The following is a 13913-nucleotide window of genomic DNA, read 5'->3' on the forward strand; positions in this document are numbered from 1 at the left end:
CCAGTAGGACACACCCTCTGAGTATTGCACAGTGCGTACTTGTACGCACTGTTGCTGTGTGCACAGAGCGGGCCCGCACCTGTCTTAACGGGTTGCCTGCGTACCCTGCTAAAAATTAAGAAATTTCCATTTTTTGCATTTTTTCTCTTAGATTTTGCTTTTTATTAGTTTTTACTGCCCAGATCCATTAGTCTCTTGTCAAAGATCTTCACCTGAACTTGTTTCGATAGCATTGAGTGTTTTAGTGGATTTCATAGAAGTTTAAGCCCTAGGGTTTGATTTTTGAGTAGGTCTTGTAGTGACTTTGGCGGTAGAAGTTGTCAAGCCTTAGATCTCTCTGGTTTTGTCAGCATTCTTAGAAGTCAGACCTGTCATAAAGTCTACCTGTGAGAGCAACTTACCTTTGAGTGGTCTCTTTGGCAAATTTCGAAGTACTTGTTGATTGAGTATTGAATTCCATTTTACAAAAAGAACAAAAAGATTTGAGTTTTGTTTTGACTGGTCTTTTGATTCTGCATTAGCTGGTCCTTGACTTGATTTTGGTCAAGTAAAACAACCTAGAATCATCTTTGTAGGCTTTTGCCTCGTTAGGTTTGCTTAGAATAAATTTCTTTTTGATTTGCTTATGAGTTAAATTTTCATAGATTTTATAGCCTTTGAGATTGATTTTCGTTAAAATAGATTTATATGCTTTATTAAATAAGAGAAAATACAAAAACATCTCCTTTGAAAAGTTTTGTTTCAAGTAGCTTTGAGGCATTTTGAAAGAAAAATATTTTTTTGTGCACGTAAGGAGTGGTCATGTTTGTATGCTTGGAAAGATAAAGAGAATTGTTTCTTTGATTGTCTTTATTAAGAAAGTTGTTTTCTATAAAATTTGCATTTCTCAACTCTCTTAGTTAGGAATTTCATTGAAAGAGAAAAGTAGCGTAAATCATCTTACGTGCATCTTTGTAGTGGTTTGAGTCGAGTCTACACACCATTGGTTTCACTTCCGCTACCTTTTGTCTTTAAGAAAAACCATAAAATTAACACTTAAAGTAAAATCAACGTAGTAACTTTTATTTACTAGGGCTCTGAAACACCAATTTAGATCAGGCTAGTGTCTTGGAGTAGGAGAGTAATTAACTCTCCAAGACAACAAAACCAAACAAGTAGCTTATCTTGTGATAGAATAAATCCAATTGTCTCATTTGTACTCTGGGAAAGCTCCTCTTAAAGGAGAAACACGAGCTCGTGTCCGAACCAGTGAGGGGATCAATCCTCCCTCGTTGGGAACGACGCCAGACACGCACGTATTACAAACGGTAAACCTCGGATTAACCATTGTCGAGGAGCCAGGGGTCACTTGTCGGTAAACCTTGGATTATTGTCAAGGAACCGACAAGGGGATTGAGCTTGATACTCTGCCCTTGCGTGCTGTCGGAGTGTAGACTGTTCCCCCAGGTGCATTTGTTGCGGTTGGTAACCTTAGTGACCATTATCTTTAGGATTCTACCGAGGTGACGGTGGAGGGAAGATCCCACTGTACCTGGAGCAGACGTCGGCTAGACTCACTTGGATTTTCCGGGGGGTTCACTTCACTCGAGACGGTTAAAGTGGAGGAACTTGTGCCGATCTATTCATTAAGCAGGTTGCCGGGGTAACTGTTCCACCCGCCACTTCTGTACTGAATCCGGCGATGTTGGGTTTCATCTCCAACTAGCGTTTTCGGTCTGGAAGGCTACTGTTTGTGCTTGGTTTGACGCCCTAGATTCTTTAAGCGTGTGATTCAAATTTGTTTGGTTCTTTAGAGACTTTAGGTGGTTTGATTTGAGATTTTACTTTGTTTTCATGTGTAGTAGTTAAAAGTTTTTAGCTGTGGCGGAATTACCGAGACAGTCCCGTAGACTTCGGGGCAAGTCACCTGAGATTGTTACCGGAACTGATTTGTTGAGGAAACTCCGTAGATCACGGGGTGGATCTCCTGAAGACGTCCCGGGTCAGTACGAAGGATTGAAGGTCCTTGTAACTCCTCCTACTAGCAATAGAGTAGGTTCAGCTGAAGAAGGAGAATCTTCCTTGGTAGTCCATCCAGATTACCAAAGTCTAGAGACAGGTTATAATCCCGAAGCTGTTACAGTTTCTGAGCTTGCTAGTAGTTTTTCGTCTACTAGTGATATAGGCGAAGAACCTGAAATATCCGAACCTGTTACTCCAACTTCTAGTGTTCCAGATTCACCAAGAGTAGAACGCGTTATCACCGAAAATCTTCCTACTGGTTTGATTGCTATTGAAGAACTTGCTCCAGAGGAAGAAATAGGCGTCTCTAACCTTGAAGATCAACTTACTATTGAACTCAGGGAGCGTGAATCTATCTTTTACAGTCCTCCTAGAAGTACTACTTGGTACCTTTCGTTAACCAATTATTTAGACAACTCAGGGGTAGGTTTTTCTACACCTCGTACTCTTTTTCCACCTGGAGGTATTTATACTCCTGTAAATATGTCTGGTCAGTCGTCCGTGTTTACTCAAACTCCTGAATCTTTCTTATACGGCGGTCCTTCTGTTCCCACCGGGTATCAATCACTTTCTGGTACCTTTGCGGGGGCATCTCCTCAACCCATTGATCATGGGTTATTAGCTGGAAACAATGGTAATATACCATTGGGTGTAGGAGACATTTACATGATGTCAGGTTCAGTTCCCATTTCCCAACCTCAAGGTGGCCAATTACCGCCTGGGGGGCAGCCTCAGTTAACGCCTGGGGGGCAACCTCAAGGTACACAAATCGTGTCTGGGGGGCAACCTCAAGGTCAGTATGTACCTATGGTGCAATACATGCCTCAAGGTCAACCCCAGCCTCAATATGTACCCCAGGGTCAACCTCAGTATCAATATTTACCTCAAGGGTATCAACCCCAAGGGTATCAACCCCAAGGGTATCAACCTCAAGGGTATCAACCTCAAGGTCAAGGTCAACCCCAGTATCAGTATTTACCCCAAGGTTATCAACCTCAAGGTCAATACTCGAGTCAAGGTTATCAACCACCTCAAGGTCAGTCATATGTTCAAGGTATGGGAACTGCACCTTTCAATTATCAATCCTATCCTCAATCCGGTTATGGATCTCAGTATCCTCAACCTGTTACGGGTCAATACCCCAGAATGTTAGTGTGGGATCCATCACAGGGTCAACAGGTGTTGCAGCCAAGTATACAGTTGGTACCTCAAGCTGGACAACCCGTAGTTTCTGGTCCACCCCAGCAACCGCAACCTGTCCAGTCAAATGTTCAAACTTCTGTAACTTCGGTAGTTACTCAGCCGCCAATTGCACCTAGTACTCCATCTCAAACGGCTGCTGCAACTACCGCTACATCTACCGCACTTACTTCTGGAGTATCGACAGCTCCGGTTTCTACTGTCTCTGCAACCACTCCTCAGACATCTTTACCGTTGTCTGGATCTACGATTCAAACCACGGTCCAGATGCCTACAGGTCAGCCTGGTATAAGTACGGTTGTCACTACTCAACCTCAATTTGTTCATCAACCGTACCAGGGACAGTACCAACATGGGCAAGCTGTCCAACAGCCGGTTTACCAGTATCAACCGTATCCTGGGTACACTTATCAACAACCTCAACAACCCCAGTACGGTCCGGTTAATCCTGGTTTTCCAGGAGGATATAATATCCCTAATGCGATTCCTGTTCCTAGTTATCCTGGATATCCTCCTCCTGGGACTGGTCTTGTGACCCAGAGTTTTAGAGATCCTAACCGGCAATTACCGTTTATCGCAACTTTGGATTTACCAGACTTGACGCGCCTAACGAATGATCCAATTCAATATCTTCAGTTCTGGCCGCCAATGCCAAATAAGTTGCCCAGTGATATACCCAAGTTCGAAGGTAAGTCTGGAGAGGATCCGTCCAATCATGTGATGACTTACCACCTCTGGTGTGCTTCAAATTCTATCTCGGATGATTCGATCCGCTTACGTCTTTTCCAGCGTACACTCATTGGTCTCGCGGCCAAGTGGTACATTGAGTTACCACGGGCCTCTTTTTACAATTTCAGCCAGTTAGCTACCTCGTTCTTAACTCACTTTCAGTTGCCGGTCAGATACGATAACGGCACGGAGTTATTAACTTCACTAAAACAATCAACGTCCACGTATATTTCTGATCACATTCATGAGTGGAGACGTCGAAGAAGGTTAGTGAAAGTTTTTATCCCGGACCAAATCTTAGCTGAATGGTTTGTTAAATCATTATTACCGAAGATTACTGAAGATGTAGCTAAGGCCGGAGTAGTTACTGAGGAGCAAGTCATTGCTCAGGCGCAATACCTTGACTTAGTTTATACTCAGTCGGGTACGTTACACGAGAAGATTCCAGATCTTCCAAAATCGAATCAAATCGCTGCTGCTCCTTCGGGATCTCATGCCGCTGATGGTATGATTGGTATCGTGAATACAAAGAGTAAGAAGAAGTCTTCCAAGGCTTCAACTACTCCTATAATCACTTTGCCCGATTCCCCGACAGGAGAGTCTTCTCCTGAACTTTCCGCCGATATTCACGCTGTAGAGTCATCTACGGCCAAATCAAAAAACGGTGGAAAGAAGAAAGGAAAGAAGAAGGCTAAAGCAGACAAGGCTCCGAAGGAGAAAACAGAAAAGTCGGAAACCAATGACGAAAAGCGCAAACCTCGATATCCTTGTCTTATTTGTGAAGAGGATCATTTTACAAGAGATTGCCCTCATCGGGCCGAGGTTGTGAAAATAGTCAAAGGTTCTCCCACTCCTGCTGTGTTAAAAGATCCATTTCCAAAGCAGGAGAGTAAGATGATAGGTTCTTCCTCGAGTGCCAGTGAAGAACCCATTTTGATGATGTCTCATGTGAGGATTGCGACTCGATCGCAAGATTATGGTAGTAAGAATCCTGTTGATGGTAAGGAAGCAGAATCTTCTCATTCTAATCCATCAACCTCAGCTCCTGGTTCCGATCCACTACAGATCGAAAAACCTAACCCGGACTTAGTAATAAAACCGCCCGCCAAGGGTGTACTTCGAAGGTCTGCTTTCAATCCACATGCGAGAGCAGCCCAGAATTACAACATTGTTGAGGACTTAGCTGTTTCACCCTCAGCAATGTCGGCTTTAGAAGTGCTGCAATCATGCCCAGCACAACGAAAATTACTTTTGTCGGCTATCGGAGCTGTTGATGTTCAGGACCCGAATCTGATAATCTTCGATCTAGAAAATAGTACACCGCGTCTACCCCATCAAATGGCTTTCCAAATTCCAGTGATAGTCAAAAACAGGCCTATTCATCGGACTGTGATTGATGAGGGAGCTTCTACGTGTATTATGTCGATTCAATGTTGGAGATCGCTTGGTTCTCCTTCGTTGAACCAATCCCCGACCATCCTTAAGGCCTTTGATGGCCGTGGGTTCCGTCCGTTTGGTATTCTACAGGAATTGCCTATAGGGGTAGAAGGTAAAACCGTTAGTCTGGATGTGGAAGTGGTTGATGCCCCTCTAGACTACAACCTTCTTTTGGGTCGAAGTTGGTCATATGCTATGACAGCGGTCGTTTCATCGGTCTTCAGAGTAATAAAGTTTCCATATAACGGTAAGATCGTGACAATTGATCAGCTGACATACTTTTCATCCGACCCAGCCTCTTCAGAGAGTATCCAGCATGTCGGTAAGACGACAATCCCTTATAGGGACGTTGGCGTAGGTTTAGTTAAAGATTCCGGTTTACTGGGAACTTTTCCTTTCCCTCCAATCAACGCAGACCCTTCATTTGCATCAATTCATATGATTACATCAGACAACATTATTTATGATGATCCTTGGATTGTCCCATCTGAATCTGAGATAGACTCATTCGGTGATGCTATGCCTTTGAGTCCATATGAAATTGCTTATGAAGCCGTCATGTCTTTTACCGACTCGCGTTCAACCCAAATCGACCAAATGAATGTGGTCAGTGAAGAATCACTTTTCACATCAACCTTAGAACGGATAGCATTTCCCGAAGTCGTGTCATCTGACGAGCAACTTCGCGAAATCCTAAGTGTAGACGATCTACCATGGGAAGATCTCCATCACAGATCTTCGTTTTTACCTAAGGATGATGCTTTGAAAATGATTTTTCATCTATCTTTACCGCTGAATATGTCAAAGACGCTCAGAATCCAACGAAACATTCTGATTCAGAGTTGAATTTAGGGAATATTTCTCGCACTATTCCCATTGACATTTCAGTGAAGCCCGGAATTGAGGAAAACATTCATATAGGTGCCTCATGTACAGAAGATGAAATCCAAACTTACAAGGCCCTATTCCAAGAATTCCGCGATGTGTTTGCCTGGTCTTACGAGGAAATGCCGGGAATCGACCCTGCCATTGTTGTTCATGAAATAAAGACCTACCCGGACGCTAAACCCGTCCGGCAACGGTTGCGTCAGATTCACCCTCGGAAAGCGGCTGCGATTAAAGCAGAAGTCGAAAAGCTGTTGAAAGCAGGTTTCATTTATCCAATCCCGTTAACGGATTGGGTATCGAATATTGTTCCGGTCAACAAGAAACAAGGAACAATAAGAATCTGTATCGACTATAGGGATATAAATCGAGCTTGTCCAAAAGACAACTATCCTACGCCTTATATCGATCAAATTATTGATGATTGTGCCGGAAGTGAAATGTTTTCCTTCATGGATGGTTTTTCGGGCTATAATCAAATCAATATTCTACCTGCCGACCAACCAAAAACGGCATTCATTTGTCCATGGGGGACATTTGCTTATTGCAAATTACCTTTTGGACTTAAGAATGCCGGGGCCACTTTTCAACGGGCGATGTCTTATGCATTTCATGACATCAAGCACATTGTGCAACCGTACCTCGATGATTTGCCTGCTCATTCTTTACATCGAGCTGATCACCTTGTCCACTTACGAGCAATCTTTATGAGGTGTAGGCATTATCGAATTCGGTTGAATCCCCACAAGTGTGTGTTCTGTATAGAGACGGGTCGATTGCTGGGATTTGTTGTTTCAAAAGCCGGCATTCGCGTCGATCCCTCGAAGGTCGAAGCTATCATCAAATTGCCTCCTCCTTCGAGTTTGCGCCAACTCCAAAGTTTGCAAGGGAAAGCAAACTTTTTACGCCGATTCATTCCAAACTACGCCGAGGTCACTAAAGGTTTTACACGGTTGTTGAAACAGAACGCTCAATTCTTTTGGGATGAGATTGCCCAACAATCTTTTGATGCACTTAAAACGCGTTGACCCATGCACCGTTGTTGCATCCTCCCAACTACAACCAGGACTACTTCTTATACCTCGCAGCTTCGCATTCCACCATTGGAATGGTGTTAGTTCAAGAAGATGAATTCGGAGCGGAAATGTGATATATTATCTTAGTAGGACATTAAACCCCACTGAGCTAAAATATTCGCATGTGGAGAAATTGGCCCTGGCAGCCGTTCAAGCTGTCCAGCGTTTTCGTCACTACATTCTTCTCCGTAAAACTACAGTTATTTCGGATTGCAACCCTATGATTTATATTTTGACAAAACAACTGCTAGGGGGCAAGTACTCTAAATGGATCGTTATCCTGCAAGAGTTCGACTTGGAGTTTGAGAAGTCCAAGTCTAAGAAATCCTTAGTTTTTGCGGAATTGATGTGTGATTTCCCGCATGCTGACACAGAAACTGTGGCAGAGGAGTCCATTGCGGACGAATCTTTGTTTCTTATCAGTACTTTAGATCCGTGGTACGGGGATATAATCATCTATCTCCAAACCCAAACCTTTCGGCCTGAAGCTTCAAAGTCGGAACGTCAAAAATTCGGTTTCAATCCCAGCAATACAAGATTATTGGAGATACACTTTATCGCCGGGGGGCAGACTTAGTTTTTCGACGTTGTTTAACTCACGAAGAGGCTGAGAGGGTTTTGAATGATTGTCACTCTGGAGCATGTGGCGGTCATATGTCTGGGTATGCCACAGCTCAGAAGGTGTTGCGCGCTGGCTATTTCTGGCCGTCCATGTTTAAAGATTGTATCATTGCGGTCCGGAAGTGCCACAACTGTCAAGTGTTTGATCGCAAGATGCGCGCACCACCTGCTCCTCTCCATCCTATAATTGCCGTTGGTCCTTTCGCCAAATGGGGTATCGATTTTATTACTTGTAACCCTCACTCGGCCGGGGGGCATGCGTATATCATCCTCGCGGTTGATTATTTTACTAAATGGGCCGAGGCGATGCCTACATTCGACGCAAGCGGCAAAACAGCTGCAGTTTTCGTATTCAATCATATTATAACTAGGTTTGGTGTCCCACAAGCAATCATTACTGACCATGGGAGCCATTTTCGAAACATCATGATGACTGAGCTTACAAGCCAGCTTGGTTTGCGCCACGATAGCTCTACTCCTTATTATCCGCAAGCCAACGGTTTGGTTGAGTCTATCAACAAAGTTCTGGTTATCATGATCCGACGAACCATTGGTATTCATCGGTCGAATTGGCACAACATGTTATTTTCAGCGCTATGGGCATACCGAACCTCAGTGAAAACTTCAACAGGGTTCACTCCTTTCCAGCTAGTTTATGGCTTGGAAGCTGTGTTACCCATTGAATGCGAAATCCCATCACTTCAAATGGCTGTCGAATTACTTCCAGCTACTTCCGAAGAGGAGAAGCGTTTATTATACTTAGCTAAATTAGATGAGACTCGACGTGACGCTGCATTGGCAATCGAGACTCACGCGAAGCGATATAATAGAAATGTGACCCCTTGGAGTTTTTCGGAGGGAGACCTAGTGCTATTATATGATCAAGCTAACGATAAGCTAGGTGCTGGAAAATTCGTTCCTATGTGGCATGGACCCTACATTGTAAAGCGAAAGCTAGCAAAAGGGGCTTATGAGCTGGTAGATTTTGATGGGGACTCTTTGGGTAAACCCAGAAATGGACTTTACCTAAAGAGGTATTATGCTTAAATGGTGGGTATGGAGAATTTTTAGTTAGGTTAGGTTTTCTTTCTAGCTAGTATGTTTGTTAGTTTAGATAGTGTGCTTAGCTTAGAGAATGTGTTTTTCGTCGTTATTCTGGCTTATCTTGGTTTTACTCTTGATATTGCAGATGTCGACGCCTCTCCAAACATACATTGGATTTGCTGATGGTGCTTGTCGTAGTACACGGAATATCTCTTCCGCAGCTTGGGTTATCTATTCGCCCTCTGACGAGTTAGTTTCTATGCATGGGGTAAGCCTCGGTCAAACAACGAACAACATTGCAGAATACAGTGCAGTGGTTGAATTATTATCTGAATCTATTTCATTTGGAATTCGACGTTTGATAGTGAGGTTAGATTCTGAACTTGTTGTATTACAGCTTAATAGAGTATATGCCATTAGAAATCCTGTGTTATTAAGGTTGTTTTTGAGAGTGCGTCTCTTGGAACGTGAATTTGATTACATTGAATATCAGCATATTCCAAGGTCTTTAAATACATTAGCAGATGCAATTGCTTCTCGAATGTTGGACAGACATTTACGATAATCATGCAAGTAAATTTAAAAACATTTCATCACATATGTTAAACAAGATAAGCCGGTAATAATGATATATATAGATAGGAGTGTGTCAAAAAATATACATCGTCTTCGATCATAGGTTGAAAAACACCTTATGATCGGCAAAAATGATAAGTACAAAAAACCAAAAATGTCATATGTGTCTACAAAAGTGACTAGCCAATCACTGGTGGTGCTCTCTATACGAGACCACTGCCCACGCTACCCTACACAAGAACCTCCTAAAAGGTCCTGGGACTGCGACCACATAGCGCTGAAGTCGAATGGGAATGTCATCTATGGCGGTCTCTGGTATATCCGCCGTCAGACGCTCTAGATCCTGTTCCAGCTCGGCTAAGGTCTCTGCGGCCGCATCCTGTGGGGCTGGTGCTGGTACAGCTGGTACTCTCCTCTCAAAAGCCCGGAGGTTGGCTGGACGCCGTGGACCTACATCTGCATTTTGAAAAATTTGTGCTGTCAGTTTGAGGCGATATATAAAAAAAAAAAAAAATAGATAAATTTAAAACTTGTGAAAAATAAAGTACCTCTGTCGTCCCATTGTTCTCCCTGTGGAAGAACCATGTCCGGATCACCTCGAAAATCTACTCCGGCATACGGAAAGTCCTAGATCGCAAAAACCTGGTCCTCTAACCAGTGAAAATAACCATCAGGGAATCGAACAACTGCCGCGCCCTCGTCAGGATGCCGGGCCATCACCGTAACCCATCGTATCAGCTTTGGCTCCCGAGGACCCAAGATATCAACAGTGAGATGCTGAGGGATCAGCATCGGAACTCTCTCTAAGGCAAAGCTCACAACTAGAGGCCCATATCCAAAGGTCTTCAGTTGTCCGTTCTTTGCCCTAGTCAGTTGGCCCTTCATGTTGGCCGACACAGCATCGCACCAGTTGAAGATGGTGCCTCGAAAACAGTCAATCGCCATCCGCATTTGGGACCCGGTGGCAATATGTAAAGCGGCTGCGCCGCAAATTCTGGTAACCGTGAAAGCTATAACCATGAGTTCACGCCGAGAGATGTTTTTGATTTCTATGCCTTTCGCATGGTTTTGATTGGGTATGCACCAATCTGCCCGGAGACTAGCAAGGGATTGGCCACCCGGCCTAGTCCCGGCTAGATTGAGTTGCTCGCCCCTATTTGGCAAGCCAGTGAGAAAGTATATGTCAGAGGGCTCTATCTCGAGCTGGTGCCCTCCGATGTAAAAGCATTTCTCATGAATGTTCCATCTCTCAACCAGCCACTCCAAGAATCTCACCTGAGCCCTCATGCCAGGTATGGCCCAGTATTTATATAGTCCGCATGCTTTTAGGGCATCAATGGAAGGTTGGTGACCAATTGCGGCTAAATCAACGTCCTCGTGCTCTCTTTCTCTCCAATCCAACATGGTGAGTGCCCTACACACCAAGAAATAAAGATTAGAATTAATTTGGGAAAATTTAAATGGTTATTTTTTGGGGTTTGGGGTTTCAAATTCCGCCCTTCGCGGGGGACGCACCCCGCGTTTAGGACACAGAGCGCCGGTACGCAGCTGGCCTGAAGGTGGGCTGCGTACCCCGACCTTTTTCTTGTGTAGGAAAAGGTCGGGGGAAGCAGGTCACCCTTAGGGCACCTGCGTACCCCGCAGAGCGGTTTTTAAAACCTAAAACCCCCCAAAAACCAAAACTAAAACCTAAAACAAAATTTTAATCGGATGAAATTGAAGAGGAGGATGTTGTGAAATACCTGGAAGAGACGGCGTTCGATTCTGACGGTCGGATTCTCCGCAATGACCACGGGAAGTTTCTTGCCAAAAGCCCTTTTCTCAACCTCAACAGTAAAATGGTAAAAATGACATGGTAAAAAGTCTTTTTATAGGTTTTTTGGATGAATGAATGCTAGGATTGTTTATTTTTCACCATGGAAGGATATTTTTCAATGTATTTTTGCCTATCTTAAACAGGTATGAGTAATGTGTCGTTTTTGTGCAGGACAAAGGGATTTAGAGGGAAAATTGTCATTTTTCACAAACCAAAATATCAGAGTCATCTTTTAAGCCCTTTTCTGACTCCTAAAATATGAAAAGATTGCCGAGCGTTTCTTTTACACTCGTTAAAACGGAATTAAAAGACGGTCCCCTTATAGCCCTTTTCTGACCGTAAAAATAGGAAAAGGTTACCGGGTTTTTGTCGTTTCAAACTCGATACTGGAAATAAAACGACGTGTCCTTGATCGCTTTTTACTTTTCAGGTCAGAGACACTAATCATGAAAGTACTCCTTGGTCGCAAGATCAAGCGGTTCTCCCAAGTATTATTTTATACTTTTTCGGGCTTGGGGGACACAAATTTACGAAAAAGTTCAACCTGGAGTCTTCTTAAGTTTTTCAGACTCTCTAAAATTGAAAAACGCCGAGTTTCTCCTATACTGGGCTCGTTAAAATTTCACAGTAAAGGACCTGTTCAATTACAAACAGGAACAAACCACTCCTTCCTAGGGTTCGAATCAAAACTAGGTTGGACTCATCTGAAGGATGAGCTTATAATCAAGCATATGTTATCCTCCTCAAGCTTGTTAAAAATAAAGAGGTACTTGCCAGAAATGGTGGGGGAAAAGAGAGAAGAATGAGCCTATTTGTTATCTTTTGTCTCAGAAGAAACTTTATTACCACTCTTGGACACGACACTTTTCATTCACCTGGGTTGGGAAATCCTTTACCTCACAGTTGATCAAACCACTTTGAAAGACTTCAGCCGGGTTCCGGGGATTAACTTTGAGTCGTTTATCACCAAGCCATCTGTCGTGTCGTTATGTGTTCAAGAGGTCTGCAAACAAAACTTTCATCTGCAAAATACTTGTCATCCATTTGACCATCCCTGAGTCAGTCCTTACAGCAACATTTCTTCAACTTGAACAATGATTTCGTGTTGTGGGCTTGCCTGCATCGGGTCGCTTTCTATCGACATCAACACATTATCTAGAGAGATGACTTAGAAATCGTCAGTACCTTGAAGTCTGCATGCATCAATGGCAGGTTTCTCGCCTTTGACGTCAGTTTACATCATTGACTCTCGATCAAAGGATTCCGTGAAATGTTCGACATCAACTCATTCATTCACATCTCATGGATTGTACTAGGTACTTTGAGAACCATTGACATTACTGGTGGTCTCTCTCACACTTGTTAACAGTTTACATCATCGACTGGTAATCAAGTGGTTTCTACCATGTTCGACATCAACTCATTTATTCGCATGGCTAGAATCGTACCAATTCGGGAAGTAGAAATGAAGACCCTGGATCTAGTTTTCACCATCCAGGCTGCGAGGAGTTTTGTATTCATTATCTAGTAGACTAATCATAAACAGATGGCTGTGCCCATACTGTGTCTACAAAAGTCTATGATTATGATGTACTGCAAGATCATTCCTGTATCAGAGTAGTTAGTCTGTTAGTTAAAGTTTTCATCTGAGTATGGGAATGCCTACCTCAGTGATGATATAATCTTATACATGTATTTTGTGTTGAAAATTGCAGGTTCTGACCAGGCTCTCCACGAGATAATCCTTGAAATGATAAAGCGCTTCACCCTTCCTAGATAATACAAAACCCTAATCTATTACAGGCTTCGCACTTTAGGGGGTAATCTGTTACACTAAAAAATGTCACCATGACTATTCACAGTTAGTATGGCTCTATCAACAGTCATGCTATCCTCTTAGGCAAGTCTTATGCCTCTGCTCTCCATGTCAAACTCCAAAAAGAGAGAAAGTCTTTATAAATGTATTTATCTCTGGGTACGCAGGTTCTCTCAACCTTACCTGCGGGTACGCACCCAATGTTCACAAAAGCTGCGTACTTGTACGCTCTGTATGTAAAGGGGCAGGTGCGTCCCCCTGTAAGGTCAAAATGCGCAAGTTTCATCTTTAAAAAGTTACTTGTGGTCATTTCTAGAGCATTCTAGAAGGTTGTTCGACGTGTATTGAGCGCCTCCAGATGGTTCATGTACCCCTACCAAAGAGGAACTTATCCCATCAATGAGGGAGCTATCCCATCCAAAGAGGGGATTATCCCATTGATGGTGGACCTGAATAACTTCCTCTAGACCACTATAAATACAGGCATTGGGCCAGAAGGAGGGGAGGTTGGAAGCTAAACATTTCTAAGGGTAGATGCTGCTGGAATTAGGACTCCCATTTAGAAGCTTGTGAGGAGAGATTGCCATCTTTGCTTGTTCTATTTGGAAGTGGGTGAGCTTTGTCAAAGTAAAGGAGAACTCTTGATGGACCCTGGGAGGGACTTGCACAACACCAAGGCTCAGGTTGTAATTGTTCCTTTTGTTTCCTATTA

The sequence above is a fragment of the Pinus tabuliformis genome, chromosome 5_2, assembly GCF_031772625.1.
Source record: "Pinus tabuliformis cultivar Carrire ecotype Pingquan chromosome 5_2, CPIR1, whole genome shotgun sequence".
Classification (NCBI taxonomy): Eukaryota; Viridiplantae; Streptophyta; class Pinopsida; order Pinales; family Pinaceae; genus Pinus; species Pinus tabuliformis.